Source organism: Rhincodon typus, chromosome 28, assembly GCF_021869965.1.
Source record: "Rhincodon typus isolate 14 chromosome 28, sRhiTyp1.1, whole genome shotgun sequence".
Taxonomy (NCBI): domain Eukaryota; kingdom Metazoa; phylum Chordata; class Chondrichthyes; order Orectolobiformes; family Rhincodontidae; genus Rhincodon; species Rhincodon typus.
This window is the reverse complement of record NC_063359.1, coordinates 16,146,338-16,166,858: the sequence shown is the minus strand read 5'-3', so window position 1 is coordinate 16,166,858 and position 20,521 is coordinate 16,146,338. Positions and strand designations below refer to the sequence as shown.

Below are 20,521 nucleotides of genomic sequence, written 5' to 3'. Positions count from 1 at the left end.
ATCTACAGCATATGGGCCGGAGTGGTTTAAGATTCTCATGAGTAACTAGGGGTGGGAAATAATTACTAGCCCAGCCAGCAATGCCCACATCCCATGACTGAATTGCAAAATATATTTATATGAAAAGGCGTAAAGAGATTTACTGATTCGACTGGAAGTAGAGTGAGAGGAGGCTTGTGTGGACAATAAACATCAGCCTGGACCAGCTGGGGAAAATGGTGCCTTTCTGTGCTGTAATTTTATGGAAGTGAACACTGAAATTCTGATCAGTGAGGAGGTAAAATATACAGAACAATTTTAGCAATTTGAGTACAGTACCGCCAACGAGAATGTAGCTAATTATCTGCAAATAATAGTTGATGGAAACTAGAGATTATTTAGAAGTTATAAAATTACAATAATATGCAGAATCACTGGTTAGGGGGCAGAAGGAGGCCATTTGGCCCTTCATACCCACACTGGCATTACCTCGTGCCAATCTCCTGCTTTCTCCCCATATCCTTATACTTTGCTTTTGTTCAAATAATATTGCAATGTCCTCTTGAATGCCTCATTTGAAACTGCCTCCAACACATTTCCAGGCACTGAATTCTACGTCTTAACTGCGGTGTGTTGCTTATTTCAGGTGGTTGGATAGTTAGCTAATAGTATAAGCCAACATCATAGATTCAATTCCTATACCAGATGAGGTTACCATGAGGATCCTACCTTTTCAACCTTACCCCTTGCCTGAGGTGTGATAGCCATCACCCGGCAACTTTCTTTTTGCTCACTGAGTCAAAATAAGATCTCACATTGCCCCTTTTTTTTGCACATCACAATGCATCTTGAACTACTGGTAACCTGAGACTGAACAACCAGCTGATCTGTAAGAACATTAATTTTTCATTTAGCCTGTTTTTACATTGCCTAGAATAATGACTGACTAGTGATTAATGGACATTCTGGCCTATCTCCCTTCTGCATTGAACAGTAGTAAGCAGCTATTTTTATTTTTAAAACAGTTAACAATCTAACTTGGGGGTAGGGGGAGTGACATTGGTAGGGAAGAGTACACAATATGAATTAGAAGCTTTAGGTTAACTTTTATTATAACAATGTCTTTGTCTATGATAAATAGCTTTACTCTGCCTGTTTATTTCTGACTCATTCCTATTTATTATATACTCTGGTCTTTATTCTTCCATTTACAATGTTTGTTTTTTTTGATCTGTCGCTTTAAAATTTTGCACTGCTGTTATTGTTTGCATACCCTCTTGTTGTGTTGGCAGATTGGAGCAATTCAAACTTTGCGAGCTATTTATACCCTGGATTGTAAAGTTTGTCAGAAGCGTGCAAAGATGCAGTTGTACTTCCTTTAGAGGCAACCAGAATGACAAAATTGTTTTTTCATTCTAGCCACTGGAGATAATGTGACCTCGATTCACCATATAAACACAAGTTGAGTTGAAGGCTGAGATCTATACTGTTATTGTCCAAGTGACTGTCAGATATGCATATCAATCTGAGAGATGCAAAATGTTATGCTGAGCATTATAAAGAGAGAACTGTAGTTCTACACACCCTGGTCCTCGTACTCAAGCAACTGAAGAAAGAGCTACCCTTCATTGCAACCTACAGTCATACTCACCAGTCCTTATATTGGACACTGGAGACTGAGCTAGAACCTACAGCTCCACTAAATTAGCTGACCTCAAGCAGAGTGGAGATAATGAATTATTTAACACTGAAACCACTGAGTGAGAGAGGAGGAAATTGTCTCAGGGCCCCCCTTCTGATGGCTAGTGTGTAAAACTTGCTAGTAATGCGTGTGGATATCTGGCATGGACAGAATAATGCATGCTACAACTATTCCTATGAACCTTGGAGACTAACTGGTCAAGCTCTTGCATGAGAATACTTTGGTGAGGTATAGCAGGACAACCAGCAAATAGTCACTGGATTTCGGACAGGAAGTTAGAAAAATTGGCAGAAAAATGAACATTAGAATTGCTGTCACAGTTTGGAGAAGTGAGCGATGCTAGAACAATTTCTGTCCAGACTCTGAGGCTGTGCTTGAATTGCTTGTCTTGGGATTAGTCTCTTTTGTTTTTGCTTCTTCCATTCAGGGCTGCTGGTAATATTTTGCTGCAATTATAAAGAAGACAATTTTGACTGCACCCACATGTTTAGATCTGGATTCTGCAGAGGTTGGTTTCCTGGTTAAGTGATGTATTGGGAATTCTGCACTTGCTTAGACAGAGTGAATGGCACCACTGATTCTGCCAATTGCTCAGTCGAAGCAAAATGCTTGGGCAATCATTGGTATGAAACTGAAAAGAAATTCTGAAATGACAGCCTGGACAAGAGATGTCAGGAATTTTCAGTCTGAACATTGCTCTGGGCCAAAATCATATGCCTGGTTCGAGGCAGGAAGCTGCATTCATCATATTGAGTTTGAATGTTAGTCAAAACTAAAATTTGACCTTAAACTTTCCATTGGGTCTCTAATGATTTTGTTTGAGTGATGGCATCACCCTTCCTACACTCATTCCTGTATAATTTAAAAATATTTGTTAATTTAATAACATTGTTAATCTACTTAAAAGTGATGAAAGACTAACACCTAGATAGAAATGTCTGTGCTAAAGTTGAAATTAAACACTGTCCCAGAATATGGATTAGTAACTGGATGAAAGGCTACAGTAAACATTTCAGCCTTGAAAGAAGAACTACTCTGGTTGTCATATACTCAGGACTCTACAATTGATTGCAATGCACTTGGCTAGGGCTGGTAAAAATGAGTTCTGATGAATGTTAAGCACATTGAATTCTCAGGCTCAGCTGTGAGGTAAACCTGCTTGCTAAATTTCGCGTCCAGCTGCACGCAAAAGGAATGAACATTTGGCCAAGGCACTGATGGTTGCTGGTACTCACTGAACTAGACCCTAAAAAAGTTAGCAACTTCAGGAGAGAGGGGAGAAAGGTCTGATTGGAAAACAGGAAATACCAAAATGAAGACTTGTTTTCCTTTCAGATGTTGGTAATAATTTTGCTTCACATTGTAATATTGTCTTCTTTCTGGCGAATGTTGAGCCTTGAGACCTATTTAATAACTTAAGTAATGCTTTCATTTTCAGTCAGCAGTGTGGAAGGTAAACATTTGAATGTAGGATTCTAAAACAAACAGGCAGGATTTCAGGTGAACCTTGTTGCCCGAGTTTGTATTTGTTGACCCTGATATTTAACCCTGGGGATGCTCCCAGCTGTATTGTTGTGCTGTGTTCTGGTAAGTATCTGTACTTGCTGCAGGTAGGTTATTGTTATTGTATTTAAGTTAACAGATAAGGGTAACTGAATTCAATGGACCTGTCTGTAAATTCAGGAAGGTTTTGGTATTCTCAATTTTGAATAGCTAAAGGGAAGGAATTGAAAATTGAAGGAAGGATGTTGCGTTTATAAAAACAGTTTCAACAAAGGTTTTCCAACATTACAAGACATTCGTCCGTGAAAACGTATTTTGAGTTCTAAGTATCCTGGGGTCAGTGAGGTGATGATATAAAAAGTCTCATTTGTCTCATTGTCCAGCATTGAGAGATCTGAGATAGTCATAGAATCGTAGAATTTTACAGTACAGAAGGAACCTATTCGATCCATTTTGCCAGTACCGGCTCCTGAAAGAGCTGCCCAGCTAATCTCAATCTCCAGCTTTAGTAGCCCTGTAGCCCTGTAACCCTCAAACTTAATCTCTTTCAAATATGTTTCCTGCTCTCTTTTGAATCCTCCTATGGAATCTGCCTCTACCACTCTTCCAGGCAGGGCATTCCAAATCCTAACAATTCTCTGAGGTTTCTCCTCATCTCACTCATAGCTCTTTTGCTGACAATCTGGAAGTTCAGGCCAGGTGGAGGAATGGAGATGCTGGTCCTGTTAGCAAGAGTAACTTTTCTATTTTACCTTTATTCTTATATTGCTTTACGTCCTTCCTTTTTAGTATTTGTTTTGAATAAGAAAATGCTTTTGAGCTTTTTCTTTAGAATTTCAAGCACTTTTGCATCATCTTCTTACACTCATCTTTTAAAAAAATGAGATATCCAAGGACACCATCAGCTGAAATGATTAGGAGAGACAGATATAAAAAAAGCTAGTGGTTGATGACACTATCTTTGTATTTGTTGTATGACTATAAAATTGCTTGCTTAGCTGTGAAAGCTCTTTTGAAAAATGACCAGAATTCCTCTAGCAGGAATGCAAACAGTTTAGAATGTTACACTGCATTTTTGCAACTTGTAATGCCTCTTTCACAACTCATCAAATTTTCCAAAGACCCTCTCTGGTGATATAATACTCTGTTGCCCTCTCTTCAACTGTGATGCATTATTTACCAAGCTGTACATGCGCAAAGCCTTGATATTGTTATAAACATAAAATACTGAGCAAGATTTGTCAGAAAATTCTGCTTTGTGGCTGTATTTGCTTTAAAGGGATGTAGAGGCTTCACTGAGTTTACTAAACTATTGAGGTACAGTTGTTCTGCATCTGTTTGTTAGGCATAATTATGAATTACTGAACACGGGTATTTCACTACTTGTAATGTACATTCTTAAAATGACATTTCAGTTCAATATTCGGTACAGGCAAAATGGATCGAATGGCCTCCTTCTGTACTGTAAAATTCTATGATTCTATGAATATCTCAGATCTCTCAATGCTGGACAATGAGAGAAATTAGGGCTCTACATGCTTCAAATTAATATCATGGAATTGTTATATATTTTGGCAAAGAAAATATATTTCTACAGAAAAGGATTGACCATTTCTACAATGTAATGCAAAAAGCTGTACTGGGAAAGGTTGCTCAAAAATTCATTTAATCTTTCACTTCAAGAAGAGAATGAACATCACAACAGAGAAATGACTGGGTAATGTTTCAGGTTGTAATCTTTTGTCAGAACAAATGGCATTTTCGGAGTGTGCTTTGTGTTCACAGCATCATCTGTTTTTATTTCAAATTTCTCGCTTTATTATTTTATGATCTCAGCTGATTGCTCTAAAGTTGCTGTTTAATTTGGCTTCTGTTCCAGGGGTTAGTTGCCTGATGCGCAGAGGGAGCTTGCTGGATGTCTAACTACTTCTATTAAGGCAGAGACCTATTAAGCACAGAATAAAATCAAATGGTTCCAAAAGGGCTAATGTCAATTTGACCTACTGCAACAATTAACCCTATCTTTCATAAAGCAAAGAAATCCATGTTGTGTACTTAAGATGATAATATGCTGTTTACAATTTTGTTCAAATAGCCTTGACTACACTCTATGCAGACCTATCAATGAATCAGCAAACCAAATTTATAGCTTTTTTTCCTGAATGTTTAATTTAAAAAAATTACTTAGGTAGCCCTACTTTGAGAGAAGTTTCACTCGTATACTGCTTTGTAGGTCCTGAAGAAATGTCAAGCACTTCACAGGCAATTTATTACTTTTGAAGTATATGTACTGTTTTACTGTAGACACATGCAAGAGGTGACCTGCATACAAGAAGATTCCACAAGTGGGAAATAGCAGTAATGCACGGGTGGTCACTGAAGAAAGCTGACAAATCAATTTGATAGATTAATAGTTCTGCAAAATGTTGAACTGAAATATCTCCTGTGTATTTAAGATAAACATTTTAAGAAAGTACATCAGACACAATCATGAACAAACTGTGTAGTGGCCTCGTCAGATCACATCTTCAATATTTCACTTAGCAATGGTCACTGCAATGCAAGGTAAACTTAGCTCTTTGAAGAAAATGCAGTGAAGTCAACGTTGTAAGGAAAGACTGGGGTACTCCAGAGCCCGGAAAGCTGCATGGATGGTAATCGTGTACACACATGACATGCTCAATGTTAATCTGGAATATAACCTAATTATTGGATTGGTGGATCAGGTTTAAATAGTAAAAAAAAAGTGGCATAACAAGGTGTAGAGCTGGATGAACGCAGCAGGCCAAGCAGCATCAGAGGAGCAGGAAGGCTGACATTTCGTGCCTAGACCCTTCTTCAGAAATGGGGGAGGGGAAGGGGGTTCTGAAATAAGTAGGGAGAGAGGGGGAGGCGGATAGAAGATGGATAGAGGAGAAGATAGGTGGAGAGGAGACAGACAGGTTAAAGAGGCGGGGATGGAGCCAGTAAAGGTGAGTGTAGGTGGGGAGTTAGGGAGGAGATAGGTCAATCCAGGGAGGATGGACAGGTCAAGGGTGCGGGACCTATCCTCTCCTCTATCCATCTTCTATCCGCCTCCCCCTCTCTCCCTATTTATTTCAGAACCCCCTTCCCCTCCCCCATTTCTGAAGAAGGGTCTAGGCCCGAAATGTCAGCCTTCCTGCTCCTCTGATGCTGCTTGGCCTGTTGTGTTTATCCAGCTCTACACCTTGTTATCTCAGATTCTCCAGCATCTGCAGTTCCTACTATCTCAAAAAAAGTGGCAGTCTTGCTTTGGTGATAGTATTTGAGTTAGTAGGTCATGGCTTCAAATCCTACTTCAGGCACTTGTACGCATATTGAGAGTAATGCCATCTTTAGAATGAGATCTTATAATGTGACCTTACCAGTGGACTTGAAAGATCCTGTCATACTATTTGGAGTAGAACGATAGTGCTATCCTGATGTTGTAGCCAACTATAGTCTGTGCCTGCAAAGTGATTTGTTGTATGTGCCTGCATCACAATTGTAACTACATTAAAAGATGCACTTAAATGGCTTTAGGATATAATGAGGCCAATGAAAAGCATAATGCAAAATTAAAAGGTTAAATGGCTGTTGTAGGATGGACAGCAGGAAATTGCTTTGACAACAAAGTGATTAAAGTGTGGAATAAACTTCTAGTTAAATTATTGGAGGCAAAAGTCCTCTAATAATTTCAGAAACAATTGCGGCTTTGGTATCCTCATGGACCAAGATGAACCTATTCAGGAGCAATACTGTGCAGATCTTTTACATTTTAGGTGTTGGGGCATTGAAGAATGTGTTCAGAAAGGTTGCAGACAATACAGTGAACAGCATAGAATCACTACAGCGTAGAAGCAGATCATTCAGCCAATCAAATCTACACTGCCCTCCAAACCTATCCCTTGCACTTCCCATAGCTAATCTACCTCGTCTGCACATCCCTGGACGTGATGGGCAATTTAGCATGGCTAATCCACCTAATCTGCACAATTTTGGACTGTGGGAGGAAATTGGAGCACCTGGAGGAAACCGACACACACATGGGGAGAACGTGCAGATTCCACACAGACAATTGCCCGAAGCTGGAATCAAACCCGGGTCCCTGGTGCTTGTGAGGCAAGGTGCTGGTGCTGACCACTGAGCCTCCTTTCAATTGTTACCTTTCTGCCTAACACAATTCAGTATATGAGAATCCGGAGCAAAATATAACTATTTGAGTAACTACTTCCATTGGGTAAAGAAAAATGTCACCTTAAATCTTTCTGAAGATAGTCAGTTTACATCATAAAATTAATCAAGGATCGCTGTTGCATTTACAATTTTGAATTTGTAAAACAAATTTTATCTTGTAACAAGTTTACGTGTTTTGTCACCAAATTTTAATTTGCATTTTTGAATATGGACTGTTTCAGTGTTGGAAGCTGATTATCTGGTTTACTTGCAGTTCTTATTCATTAAATCCATACCACTTTTTTTTCAAAAAACATGTACAGAAAACAAACACAGATCTATCACATTCTGCGTGTGGCCAATCAAAGCATTGGCTGCCTGCCTTCTCACAGGGACTTGGATGTTTCGCAGTGAATATACCCTGATTGTAAAAGCTGAAGTATCATTTTTAACATACTCTGTGCTACTGTGATCAGGTACTGTGGACTGCTTTCTGCTCTCCTTGCAAACATAGGGCTGTTAATTCAAATCCAAAGAAATGACCACATTATTGCCAATTAAAAGTTTTAGGGAGCTGTTGATATTATTGTTATTTTTGTTTTCATTGGAAAATATATCACTATTATAATGTCATATTTTAATATTACATCAATGTAGCAATTAACAGCTTCCTGTATTTTAAAATGCAGGACTTATATTTGCTGGATTTCAAACTTTAAATATGAAAGCCTTTTTAACTTTTTGGATATTCCCAACAACTTTCTTTGCCTATTTCACTTTACCCTAAATTATTAGCTTACATAATCCGTATACACCATCCTGAATTGTGCTTTGATGATATGTTGCTTTTATTTGTACATTTTGTCATGATCCAATTCAGTAACACTTTCCTGTGGATCTGTAGGAAAAAAAAGTGTTGCACAATTTTAAATAATACAATGCATGGAATTTTGCTAGTATACTGCTTTGTGTTTCATACTGAAAGTAGTCAGATCCTGTGGTGTAATGATGCATTTGTCCAAAGCATCAATCTGTGCACGCTGCAGCACAATACTCTGTAATTTTGAGATTAATTGTGAAAGGAGTACATGAAATAATCATGACTTGAAAATTATGGTGTCTCATTTTGCTTAAGTTATTTGTATAAAGTGATATAAAAGCTGTCCATTATCATTGTGGGAATCAGCAGTGCTAGAGGCTGCTCCAGATGGGAACCTTTGGTCATACTTATTTCCAAATATTTGACCAACAGCTGCAGGAAACTGAAAGATAAGCCTAGCAATGAGAGTGAACTGTTGGCTGGCTTTTATTCTTCTTGTTTGTGTTATGTTGTGCAGTGTTTTCTAAATATATATTTTTAAAATGGCACAGCAAGGTTTTCCCAGGTCTAGTATTGGATCATACCAATTATCCAATAGTTATTTAAAGCAATAAGCAGCTCAAAATCTTTTAAAAGGTGATAGAAACATTAAACACAGGCTTCTTTAAACATAAAATGTTTGTGCAAAATGGCTGGATGGCTCTGAGGATTAAAAAAAACGACAGACTGTTGTACCTTCCTATGTTATTTCCCTTTTGGGAAAATGGTGTGCAGGCTGGAAGGATTTGTGGGCTGATTAGCAACCTGGTTTGAACCATTGAAAACATTTCTTCCAGCGCTAACAAGTCCTGGTGTGAGATTTGAATCTTTGGCTTTAACAGTTAGAGGTAGGAATGCGACCAACTGAGTTAGTAGGGCTTACTCAGGAGGTAACAAGCTGGCAGAAGTGCTGTTGTCAGCTAAATTATACAGCAGCCACGGGATTTTTGCTCTGAACAATATTTGTCTGTAGGATGAAGCAAGTTTCCCACAACAGTTGAAAGTTTGTTGACACCAGGATTTATAGCAAGAGTGAAATCGCAAAGAGTCAAATTTGGCCAACTTGCAATTCCAGTTGTGTTGAAGTAATCAGCCTACTCTGCTGGTAGAATAACAAATCCAATAGAATGATGTCGATAGTAAACTGAAAATATGAATGGGTAACTCTGGATTACTGTATATTAGTTGAATTCATTTAACATTTTCATTTGGTTGTGTCACCCAATTGGAGTGTAGTTCGGCCCCAGAAGTGTACAAAGTCAAGGAGCTGTGGGGGAGGTATCAGTTAACATTGTACATTTTTTGATAGGGAGATCTCAAAGTCTGTATGACTAAACCTGTGAGAAAGCGAAAACTGTGGTCGATTAGAGAAAACGTTTAAGTTGATTCATAAGTGGAAAAAGGCACAAAGCAAAAAGTAGACGTTGCTAAACAGTGGTACATTCCAACATCAAGCTTGTCAGCTATTCTGAAGCACAAAGCGGACATTTTGGAACAGCTTGATAACAGCAAACCAGCTTTCCAGCCAACTGAACTAACTGAAACACACCTCCCACCACGTAACAAGTGTACAGTAAATATATTATTGCATCAACAATACAAAACCAAAACATTGCAAATCTGAAATAAAAGCAGAAAATACTGGAAACATCCAGCAGGCCAGGTAGCGTTTGTGGAGAAAGAAAAACAGAATGAACTTTTTAGGCCAATAACCTTTCGTTAGAACTGGGAAAACAACAGGAACAATTTGTACTTGTATAGCACCTTTAATATAAGAAAATGTCCCAAGGTACTGTATAGAGACATTATAAAACAAAAATGTGATGCTGAACCACAACAAGGGAGGGTTTAGAGGGGAGTCAATGTTGTTAAATTGATCCAAGCCACCTGGTGAAATAGAAACTGGACACGGGGCGAATTTTTTCCTGGATGCTGAGTTTATTCAGAGATGCAGTCTTATAGAGCTCAGTCTCCTGTCTACTTTGCCATATCTTAGGAATGCCTTTTTTTAAATTCCCAATCGATTGGTACCACCAAATCACCTGTGGTCATTTTTATCTACTATCTACCACCACTAAATCACCCCTGTTTCAAACTAATCGAATTATGTGCAATATCCCCAGTAAGGGCAATGCAGACACCAAAGGTGAGGCGAGGGAGGGATAGGCTAAATCAAAATGGAGTTCTCATACCATTTTAATTAACCAATCAGAATTTAATAACAAGATTACAGATTAAACAGTGATAGATCGTGAAAGGGGAACTGCAACAAAGATTAATTTGTTGAAGGTAACATGATTCTGGGAGAAATAATACACTTTAGCTCTGGTTGAGCCAACCAAAGTTGCATATGATTGCAATGATGACTTGAGCATTGGAAGTGGTGTTGTGGGTGTGGTTCAGCAGATTGGTAGCTGCAGAAATCTCTGTGAAATAAGAGTCAAATGTTGAACAATTGGAGTTGTTGGTGGGTTGGTGGGGTAGGATTTTCCAGGGATAGGTACAGAAGAAAGCAGGATGTGTGGATGGAGAACAACCCAAATAGAATAGATTTTTATAGTGTAGGCTATACTGTTGGGCAAGCATCACTGCTGAACTTGATGCTACCCCCCACTTGAGATTTGGGTAGTCAGTCACATATTCTCTTTCTCTCTCCACTGCTGTCCTGCCCTCTGACCTCACATCATTCTATTTTTCCCTTTCCCCCACTCAGGATAAAACCAGCAACAAATAATGATGTCAATAGTGCAGAACTGTTCGTAATCTGGCATTAATTGATTGGTTTATAATGGGAACAATACAGCTGATGTGAGAGCAGTTAAAATAATATGCCAAATGCAGATTGGAGTTTGGCGTCAGGTTGACTACAGGGAGTGTTACTTTCCATGAATTGAATATCTTTCTTTCATTGTGAGGGGCTTGGAATAAGAAGTCTTTCATTATTTAGCATGAACATCCCCCATCTCAATGAGCATGTCACATTCTTGCATTCTTTTCACAGATTGACTGGTACGTTTTACAGAAAAAATGTTCTTGAGGAGGAATATGTCTCAGAATGTCCAGGGGTTGTTAAGTTGGATTCTAAATTAATTATTTTTTTCTTTTTCTTAAAAAACATAATTCAGGGGATGTGGGTTGGCATTAGCTATGTCAACATTTATTGCCTCTCCCTAATTACTCAGAGAGTAGTTAAAAATCAACCACATTGCCCTGGGTCTAAAGTTACATGTAGGCCAGATCGGGTAAGGATGGCAGATTCCCTTCCTAAAAAGGAGGATATTAATAAACCAGAAGGTATTTCAGCAATTGGTGTGAGTTACATGCTCATCATTAAGCTAACTTTTGATTCCACACATTTTTTTTATTGAAGGAAATTTGTGCAACTACAATTGGAATTTGGACCTATGCTCCAGTACTTTACCCTCGGATTCTGGATGTGAATCCAGTAATATTACTACTACACCACAAGACAGTATATTGGCACAGTGGCTCAGTGGTTAGCATTGCTGTCTTACAGCACCAGAGCCCTGGGTTTGAGACCAGCCTTGAGCAACTATCTGTGTGGAGGTTGCATGTTCTCTCTGTGTCTGCATGGGTTTCCTCGGGGTGCTCTGGTTTCCTCCCACAGTTCAAAGATGTGCAGGCTAGGTGGATTGGCTGTGTTAAATTGCCGATAGTGTCCAGGGATGTGCAGGCCAGGTGGATTAGCTATAAAAAATGCAGGGTTATAGGGTAATGCGTGTGGCTCTGGGTAAGATGCTCTTCAGAGGGTCAGTATGGATTCGATGGGCCGACTTCTACAGTGTAGGAATTCTATGATTCTAGTGCGGTTAGTTGATGCATGGATATGGGGGGATAGGGTGTCATGTGATGTTTTCAATTACAGAAGGACTCTTCTGGAACTGTTGAGCACTGACAGGGACACAATGAGGCAAGACAGGAAACTAGTGAGCCACTAGAACATCTCCCTTTTGTGCTTACCTCAAGATTCATTCAAGTGTAGAAGAGGCATCTATTTTTTGTGTTTTGTCGCAGTCTTTTGTTAAACATAAGTTTTTTCAGGATAAATGTCCTCCTCCAACATGGGATTACTCATTTTAGCAAGTTGAAACCTGACTGCTGGTACAAAATAAAACTGAAGTCAAAATCTGCTTTGAAAGTTCTTGACAGACTGCTAACCTGTCAGTTATAGTTTTGAGCATTTTAAAATATTTTAAATGAAGAGCAGCCATGTGGCTGTTAGCAATGGGTTTTGGAGCCATAGAGCCATAGAGATGTGTAGCATGGAAACAGACTCTTTGGTCCAACTCATCAGCGTTGACCAGAGAGGTCTCCAAACTATTTGTTCTCTGTGGTATGAAGTGTTCTTTACTGACGAACCTCTCTTACGTTGGTTTCTGAAGTAGCTGTTAAGTTAAAGTGGTTTTGTACTGTACTTAAGCAAACATGTAAAGTGATCATTTCTCTGGAAGATGGGTCCACATTACATACATGATGGCTAGGTTTATGCTCTTGTGGATATGTTAATATCTATTCAGGCTTCATCATGAACTTTTTGAAGTTTTGAAACCTTTAATTAGTGAGTGGGCATCCTCTGGGTTCAGAGAGGGATCATCCAAGTTGTTTTTTTTGGATCATTCTGGGCTTGTAATTCCTTCTCAGAGGTTACTTGACTGCTGCTGGGTGGGAGGATCAGGGGTCCTGATGCTTAGCTGCAGCAGAATTGTTTGGAGCCCTTTCGTTGGAACAGCTGGTCTTTCCCTGTCTACTGGATTCATATGTACATATTTATTCAAGTTGATTGCTCATTCCAATTCCATTCAGGTGTTATGTACATTATTGTGGGTGGCATAGTGAAGAGGCAATGTGTGAGTCCAGGGACTTAATTCATCAGAGAACAATAACAGGCAACGGTATTCACTCATTATAGATACTGGAGGAAGAATGCATGGTACTCCTACAAAACAGCAGCCTCCAGGGCATTGCATCTAGATAACACAGAAATCTTTGCACTAAATTTCCAGCTGCAGTGAGGTCCTCTACTCTTTGAGCTCAGCCAATCACCTCTGTGAGAGCTGCAACCATACATAACCACGAGTGTGGATTAGAGAGCAGATCATGATATTTTGAAGGGGGTTTAATATGAGGGAGATGCCTCAGCATTTGTGGTGGATGGAGGTATACCAAATCCCAAAAATAGAATCAGGAGGAGGTGGATAAAGAACAAAAGACAAAGGGAACTGAGGGGGACTACAGAACAACAAGGTGTGGGGAGAGTTGGAATTAGCTGTGAGGAGACTGGCACTCCTATGAGGGCAGCGTAAGCTGGGTAAGGACACCATCATTCTCTGCAGAGACAGGAGCAGCAAGGTACAACGTGAGAGAGGAACAGCCAGTAAATTGGAAGAACTGAGTTGGAAGGTTCTTAAACTGAGGGTTGTTAGAGTCTGAGATCCTTTATTCCAAGTGGCTATCGAGGTAGATAATTGTTAAGAGAATGGTTCTGAAGAGGTTATTGGTGAAGACTGCATAAGCTTTATCCAATTTAATGAGGTCATAAGGATTTGGATGAAGAACAACAGAACAACTCTGGAACTCAAAGGAGGCATATTGACAATTTAGGCCTCCTTGTTTTGTTGGTAATAATGTGTATCATGCCAGCGTTATGTACTTGATTGCTATCATGCAATCAAATGCATCTTGTTTAAGTCCAGACCCTCTTCTCATTAAACTACGTGGTGGTCTTCCTCGACCACAGTAGACAAAACAGGCCTTGTAAATCCCAAACTTAAAAAGGTAGCGGCAAGACTCCAGCTAGCTCATACAGACCAGTGTAGTTGGGCTTGTCTGAGGTTTTTGTTAATCTGTACCTTTGCAACAAGAATAATGTTTAAAAAGGAAAAGGAAAGGAAAAGTAATAAAGGATTGCGGGAGTGATGTTTACAAATGAATGTAGTAACACTGGAAATTGGAGGGTTCCTGCTTAAGATAACTTCTTGGTTTTTCCTCTTCACCTGCTCATGTTCCTCATGGTTTTTTGAAATGTTTGCCCAGCAGTGCATTCTGTCGTCATTGCAAGTCCGAGAATCAGGAAAGCCCTCCCTTAGTGGAAAAGAGCCTGACGATGGCAATGAACTGGAATATCAACAAATAAACAATAGCACCGAAATTGTATCTTGTTGGTGAAAGTGAAAGGAGGAAGGAATGTTGTAGAAGATGCAACCAAAGCTGGCACTTTTGGTTAATCAGTTTATTTTAAATACACTGACTGTTCTGAAAATAGGAACATCTGCAAGGAAAACTTATAAGATGAAGATTCATTAGGTATCCCTAACATAAAGGTTTTACTGTGATATTATTTATGCATAGCATTAATTAGGGATTCTGTATTGGAGAAACAAAGATCTTTACACTCTGCAATTACTTGCAAAATAAAATCCAAATGCTTGGATTAAAATTTAGTATTCCCAAATTATTATATGCTGTATGTTCTCATTTGGTTCGGCAAAGATACATTAATAATTTAGTCTATAGTTAATTATACTTTATACATCCTCTTGCCTGATGCAGTTTTTTTTTCAGTTAGATGAGCTTTGCTGTTTACTGTCATATTTAAATTAGCTGTGGAGTGGTGTATCAGTGCTGACTGGTTCAGTTTCTATGGAGATGTTCCATGGAGCAGCCTTCAGTGATTCGGTTATTTCCCAACAGATGAATTGTAAATGCTTGTACCACAGGCAGTATTATTCAAACAAGCTGTGTCCGTGCTCAAAAAAATAGTGAAATAATTCTGGAACAAAATTTGCTCCTAACATTAACAAAAATTACATGAACACAAATTACCCAGCTGATAGTTTAAATGCTGACTGTAAGTTTCTTTTTAGGCTTTTTCACCTTGCTTCAGTTCCAAATTTAGCATGTGTGGGAAAAACACAACAGGTTTGTTAATTCAGTAAATGACTTTAGTGCTTGACCAGAGTAATGAAGAGGAATAAGTATCCTTATTTAGCAACAAATCTATCTAAATTACCATTGGAATCCAAATATTTATTTGCTGAACAAGATTGTGCGGTTAATTTGCTATCTAAATATTCATGCCCCATTCTACTTTATTCCTTCATTTCATGCAAGTCTTGACCCTGCCTCCTCAGGTAACTTGCCAAAATGGTCAGCCATGACGCCAAACAATGAGTTTTGGCAGGCTATTTCTTTCAGCAAAGCGAGTCTCATGGGTGAAGGGAAAATTGTTTATGATCAGTGTTGACAAAGGTGCACGTTAGCATGTGTTGCTTTATATCTTTTGGGAATTGAATATATAGCTGATTTTCCCCTGCTCAATCACCCCCTTTCCCAGCTTTGCTGAGGTCAATTGTAATGCTGTTTGGGCACTCGTCTATTAGTTGAACACAAACTGAACATTAATCCTATAGTTTGTCTGGACCTCGTGGTTTATCTCCACACAGGCGGGAGACTAAACAAATAAGCCATTGGTGGAGGAAATCTTCTGTCTGAACATTGCTGACTTACCTGCATGCGCACAACTTCTTAAATAGCTACACGGCAGCTGTAGATTCACTTTAATGGTAAACTGCAAAGTACTTTAAAGTTTCTTATTTTGTTACAGTCAGGTTATTATGAATTGCTCATCACAAATGGATTGGATGATGCATTATGGTTTGTTTTACACCTTGTATCAGGTGATTTTGTTGAGATGACTCTTAAATGCCTGTCATGTGTTTTTTGGAATTTGAATTCTGAATGCTTTGAAATAGTTCCATTGTATCATTGGACTTGCTACTTGCTCTGACAATTGATAGAAATGGGTCTCATTTGGAATATGACCATTTTACAGAAGGGAGATGGACTTAGAGCATGGACTTAGACTAGATTACATGGGACTAGGACATCATAGCTATTACAGAAACGTAGCTCAGGAGTGGACAGGTCTGGCAGCTTAATATTCTGAGGTATAGATACTTTGGAAGGATTGAAAGAGAGGCAAGAAAGGAGGGTAGAAGGAGTTTTTCATTAGGGAAAACATTATGGTTGTACTTAGTGAGGATATTCCAGGGAAATCATTCAATGAAGTTAAATAGGTGGAACTGAGAAATAAGAAAAGAATGATCACCTTGTTGGGATTGATTTGAAGGCCTTCCAAAGTGGGAAATTGAGAAGCAAATGCATACGGAGATCTCAGATGTCTATAAGAATAATAGAGTCATAATGGTAGGGGATTTTAACTTTCCAAACATAGACTGGGACTGTCATAGTACTAAGGGCTTGGATGGGGAGGAATTTATTAAGTGTGCACAAGAAAATTTTCATATTCAATATGTCAATGTACCAACTAGGGAAGGGCGATACTCGACCTTCAGTTGGGAAATAAGGCAGGATAGGTGAAATGAGGTGTCAGTGGAGGAGCACTTTGTGGCAAGTGATCATAATTCTGTTATTTTAAAATAGCTACGGAAAAGGATAGAACTGATCAAAAAGTTAAAGGTCTAAATTGAAGTAAGGCCAATTTTGATGGTATTACATAGGAACTTTTAAATGTTGATTGAGGGAGTCTATTCACAGATAAAGGCATGGTTGGGAAGTTGGAGGCCTTTAGAAATGCGATAATGATATTTCAGAGTTAGTATTTTCCTGTTTGTGTGAAAGGCAAGGCTGGTAGGTGTAGGGAATGCTGGATGACTAGAGAAATTGAGGCAGTGGTCAAGAAAAAGAAGGAGGCATACATCGGTATAGACAGCTGGGATCAAGTGAATCTGTGGAGGAATATAAGGGCAGTATGAGTATACTTCAAAGGGTTATCAGGACGGCAAAAAGAGGATATGAGATAGCTTTGACTAATAGAGTTATGGAGAATCCAAAGAGATTCTATAAGTACATTATGGACAAAAGAGTAACTAGGAAAAGAATAGAGTCCCTTAACAGGAGTTGAGTGAGATATTAAATGAATATTTTGTGTCAGTACTTATTGTGGAGTTGGACGTAGAAGCTATGGAACTTAGGGAAATAGACAGTGATGTCTTGAAAAGAGTTCATATTACAGAAGAGGAGGTGCTGGAGATCTTAAAACGCGTAAAAGTATATGAATCCGCAGGACGTGATTGGGTGTTTCCCAGAATGTTATGGGAAGCTAGGGAAGGGATTACTGGGCCCCTTGCTGAGATATTTTATCATCAACAGCCAAGGGTGAGTCATAGAGTCATAGGATCATACAGGATGGAAACAGCCTCTTTGGTCCAACTCATCTGCACTGACCAGACATCCCAGAAGACTGGAGGTTGGCTAATATGGAGCCATTATTTAAGAAAGGCTGTAAGGAAAAGCCAGAGAACTATAGGCTGATAAGCCTGGGTAAGTTGTTGGAGGGATTCTGAGGAACAGGATTTACATATATTTGGAAAGGCAAGGACTTTTATGAGTGGGAAATCATGTCTCACTAACTTGAGTTCTTTGAAATAATGACAAAGAAAATTGAATGGTGGTTGTTGTCTATATGGACGTCAGCAAAGCATTTGACAAGGTTCCGCCTGGTAGACTGGTTAGTCAAGTTAGATTACATGGGGTCAGGGGGAGCTAGACAGTTGGATACAAACTGGCTTGAAGTAGGAGACGGAGGGTGGTGGTAGATGGTTGCTTTTCAGACTGGAGCACTGCGGTGTGCTTCAAGGATCAGTGTTGAGTCCACTGCTTTTCATCATTTATATAAATGATTTGGATGTGAATGCAGGAGGAATGATTAGTAAGTTTGCAGATGACACCAAAATAGGTTGAAGAGTGGACTATGAAGAAGATTATCTCACAGTACAATTGGACCTTGATCAGATGGGTCGATGGGCCAAAAAGTGGCAGATGGGTCTTAGTTCAGACAAATTTGAGGTTTTGGATTTTGGTAAGGCAAGCCAAGGCAGGCTGTTAATTGTAGGGCTCTTGGGAGTGTTGTCGAACAAAGAGACCTAGGGGTACACGTGCGTACACTACCTGAACATGGTGTTGCAGGTAGACAGGGTGGTGCAGATAGCATTTGGCATGCTTGCCTTCATTGGTCAGTGCATTGAGTATAGGAGTTGGGACATCACGTTGTGGGTATACAGGACATTGGTGAGGCCACTTTCAGAATATTGCGTACAATTCTGTTCACCCTTCTACAGGAAGGATGTTATTAAACTTGAGAAAGTTGAGAAAAGATTTCCAAGGGTGTTGCCAAGACTGAAATATTTGAGTTTTAAGGAGAGGCTGAATAGGCTGGGGCACTTTTCCTGAGGCATCCGAGACATAGACATGATCTTATAGAGGTTTATAAAATCATGAGGGGCATGGATAGGGTGAATAACCAACGTCTTTACCCTATGGTGGGGAGCCCAAAACTACAGGACATAGGTTTAAGGTGAAAGGGGGAAGATTTAAAAAGAACCTAACAGATAACGTTTTCACACAGAGGGTGGTGCGTGTATGAAATGAGCTGCCAGAAGAAGTGGTGGAGGCTGGTACAATTACGACATTTAAAAGGCATCTGGATGGGTATATGAAGAGGAAGGGTTTAGAGGGATATGGACCAAATGCTGGCAAATGGGATTAGTCAGATTTGGATGTCTGCTCTGCATGGATAGGTTGGACCAAAGGGTCTGTCTCTGTGCTGTGTGACTCTGTGACTCTATGTGTGTTAAATACGTCTGGCTGTGCTCAATGTGACTTAGGCTTAGAGTGAAGTGCTGCTATGAGTTCATTGCATTTGTGCAGTGAAGTGCCAGAATAAAACAAATTTTGCTGCAATTGGAGCGGAAGGCATTGTCCAATCCTTCATTGCACTGAAGCGTGATTGTATTTATTCACTATCTTGATTAAGTTCTTTTTTAAAATTTAAATGTCAATCTCAAGTGGATTAACTCAAAGAGTGACACTGGGAGAATGATTTGAATTGATTATGTGCTTTCTGAGTGTGGAGACCTATGCAGGTGGCATCCACTGTTGATGCTGTGCTGTTATGGAGCTGACTGCAATCCAACTGTGCATTTTCAATGATGACAAGAACTTGCATATGTAGAGCATCTTTAAGATTAAAGAAAGCTGTGCATCATGCAAGGGTATTGGGCAGAAAACTGAAAGACTGGCCACAGAGAAATGCTTAAAGAAGGAAATAAAGGTGGAGAAATTTAGGTGAGGAGTTCAGGAGTTTAGAGTATTGGCAACTGAAGGCATGACCACTGACAGCAATTGATAAAATCAGAAGCGCTTAAGAGTAACTACCTAGTTCGTTATTAAATGGCGCTTGGATGTTAAGGGATTTTGGCTGCAGACTTGCCTCTAAGCTGCCTGCCCTTTGCAACATTTACTCAGCAGCAGGACAGACCTTGAGCGGAGAGGGAGGAGAACCCAAGAGCAGCACTGGCCCCTAAGAAATGTGTTTTAATATGGACTCAGGATGGGAGAACAGTGCCACACTGAACTGGGGGAACAAATAAAAAAGTCAACTGGAAGGAAAAAGTTGCGAAAATTCAATGAAAGTTGAAAGTTTCTTTGTAAAATGGGAACTGCATTGGACGTAAAAATTATTTCCTCTCCCCCTTGACTTTCTGCATCAATAAGACACATAAGACACAGGCACAGGATGATGTATTTCACATGATGTGCTGATAAGGGAAGCTAAGGGTGAAAACAAGAACAGTAAAATCAAGCAGAATATCACAAGAGCTGGAAGTCTGAAATAAAAACAGAAAATGCTGATATACTCAGCAGGTCAGGCAGGATCTGTACAGAGAGCCACAAAACCAACATTTCAGGTTTGTGACCTTTCATCAGAAGTGGGAAAAATCAGATTTTCCAAGTGGCGGGGGAAGTTGTGTGGGACAAGGAGCAAGAAGGGAAACTTGGGCAGCGTGGAGGGCCAGAGAGACTGACTGGCAAAAGTTTTCATGGCACAAGGTCAAGGGAATGATGTGGGTAAAGGTATGGGCTAAACAATGTGGGCTATGGTGATGTGGGAAAATCATGTGAAAAGTCCCTTCAAGCCTTTTCTGATGTTGGTTTGAGATGAGATTCTCATTTGGGTGTACCAAGATACCTGTTAATGGGGATTACTGCTTGTTGCCATCTTCATTAACTGCACATCTCAACTCATTAATATGTCGTGGAGGTGTCGGTGTTGGACTGGGGTGGACAAAGCCAGAAGTCACACAACACCAGATTATAGTCCAACAGGTTAATTTGAAATCACAAGCTTTCGGAAGTGCTTCTCCTTCATCAGGTGATGAAGGAACAGCGCTCCAAAAGCATGTGATTTTGAATAAACCTGT

The 20,521-nt window shown here is 39.6% G+C and overlaps 1 pseudogene; it reads left to right on the top strand.

Annotated features, from left to right (window-relative positions):
- LOC125486342 overlaps positions 1–20,521 on the top strand; it is a 202,959-nt pseudogene that overhangs the window by 19,508 nt on the left and 162,930 nt on the right.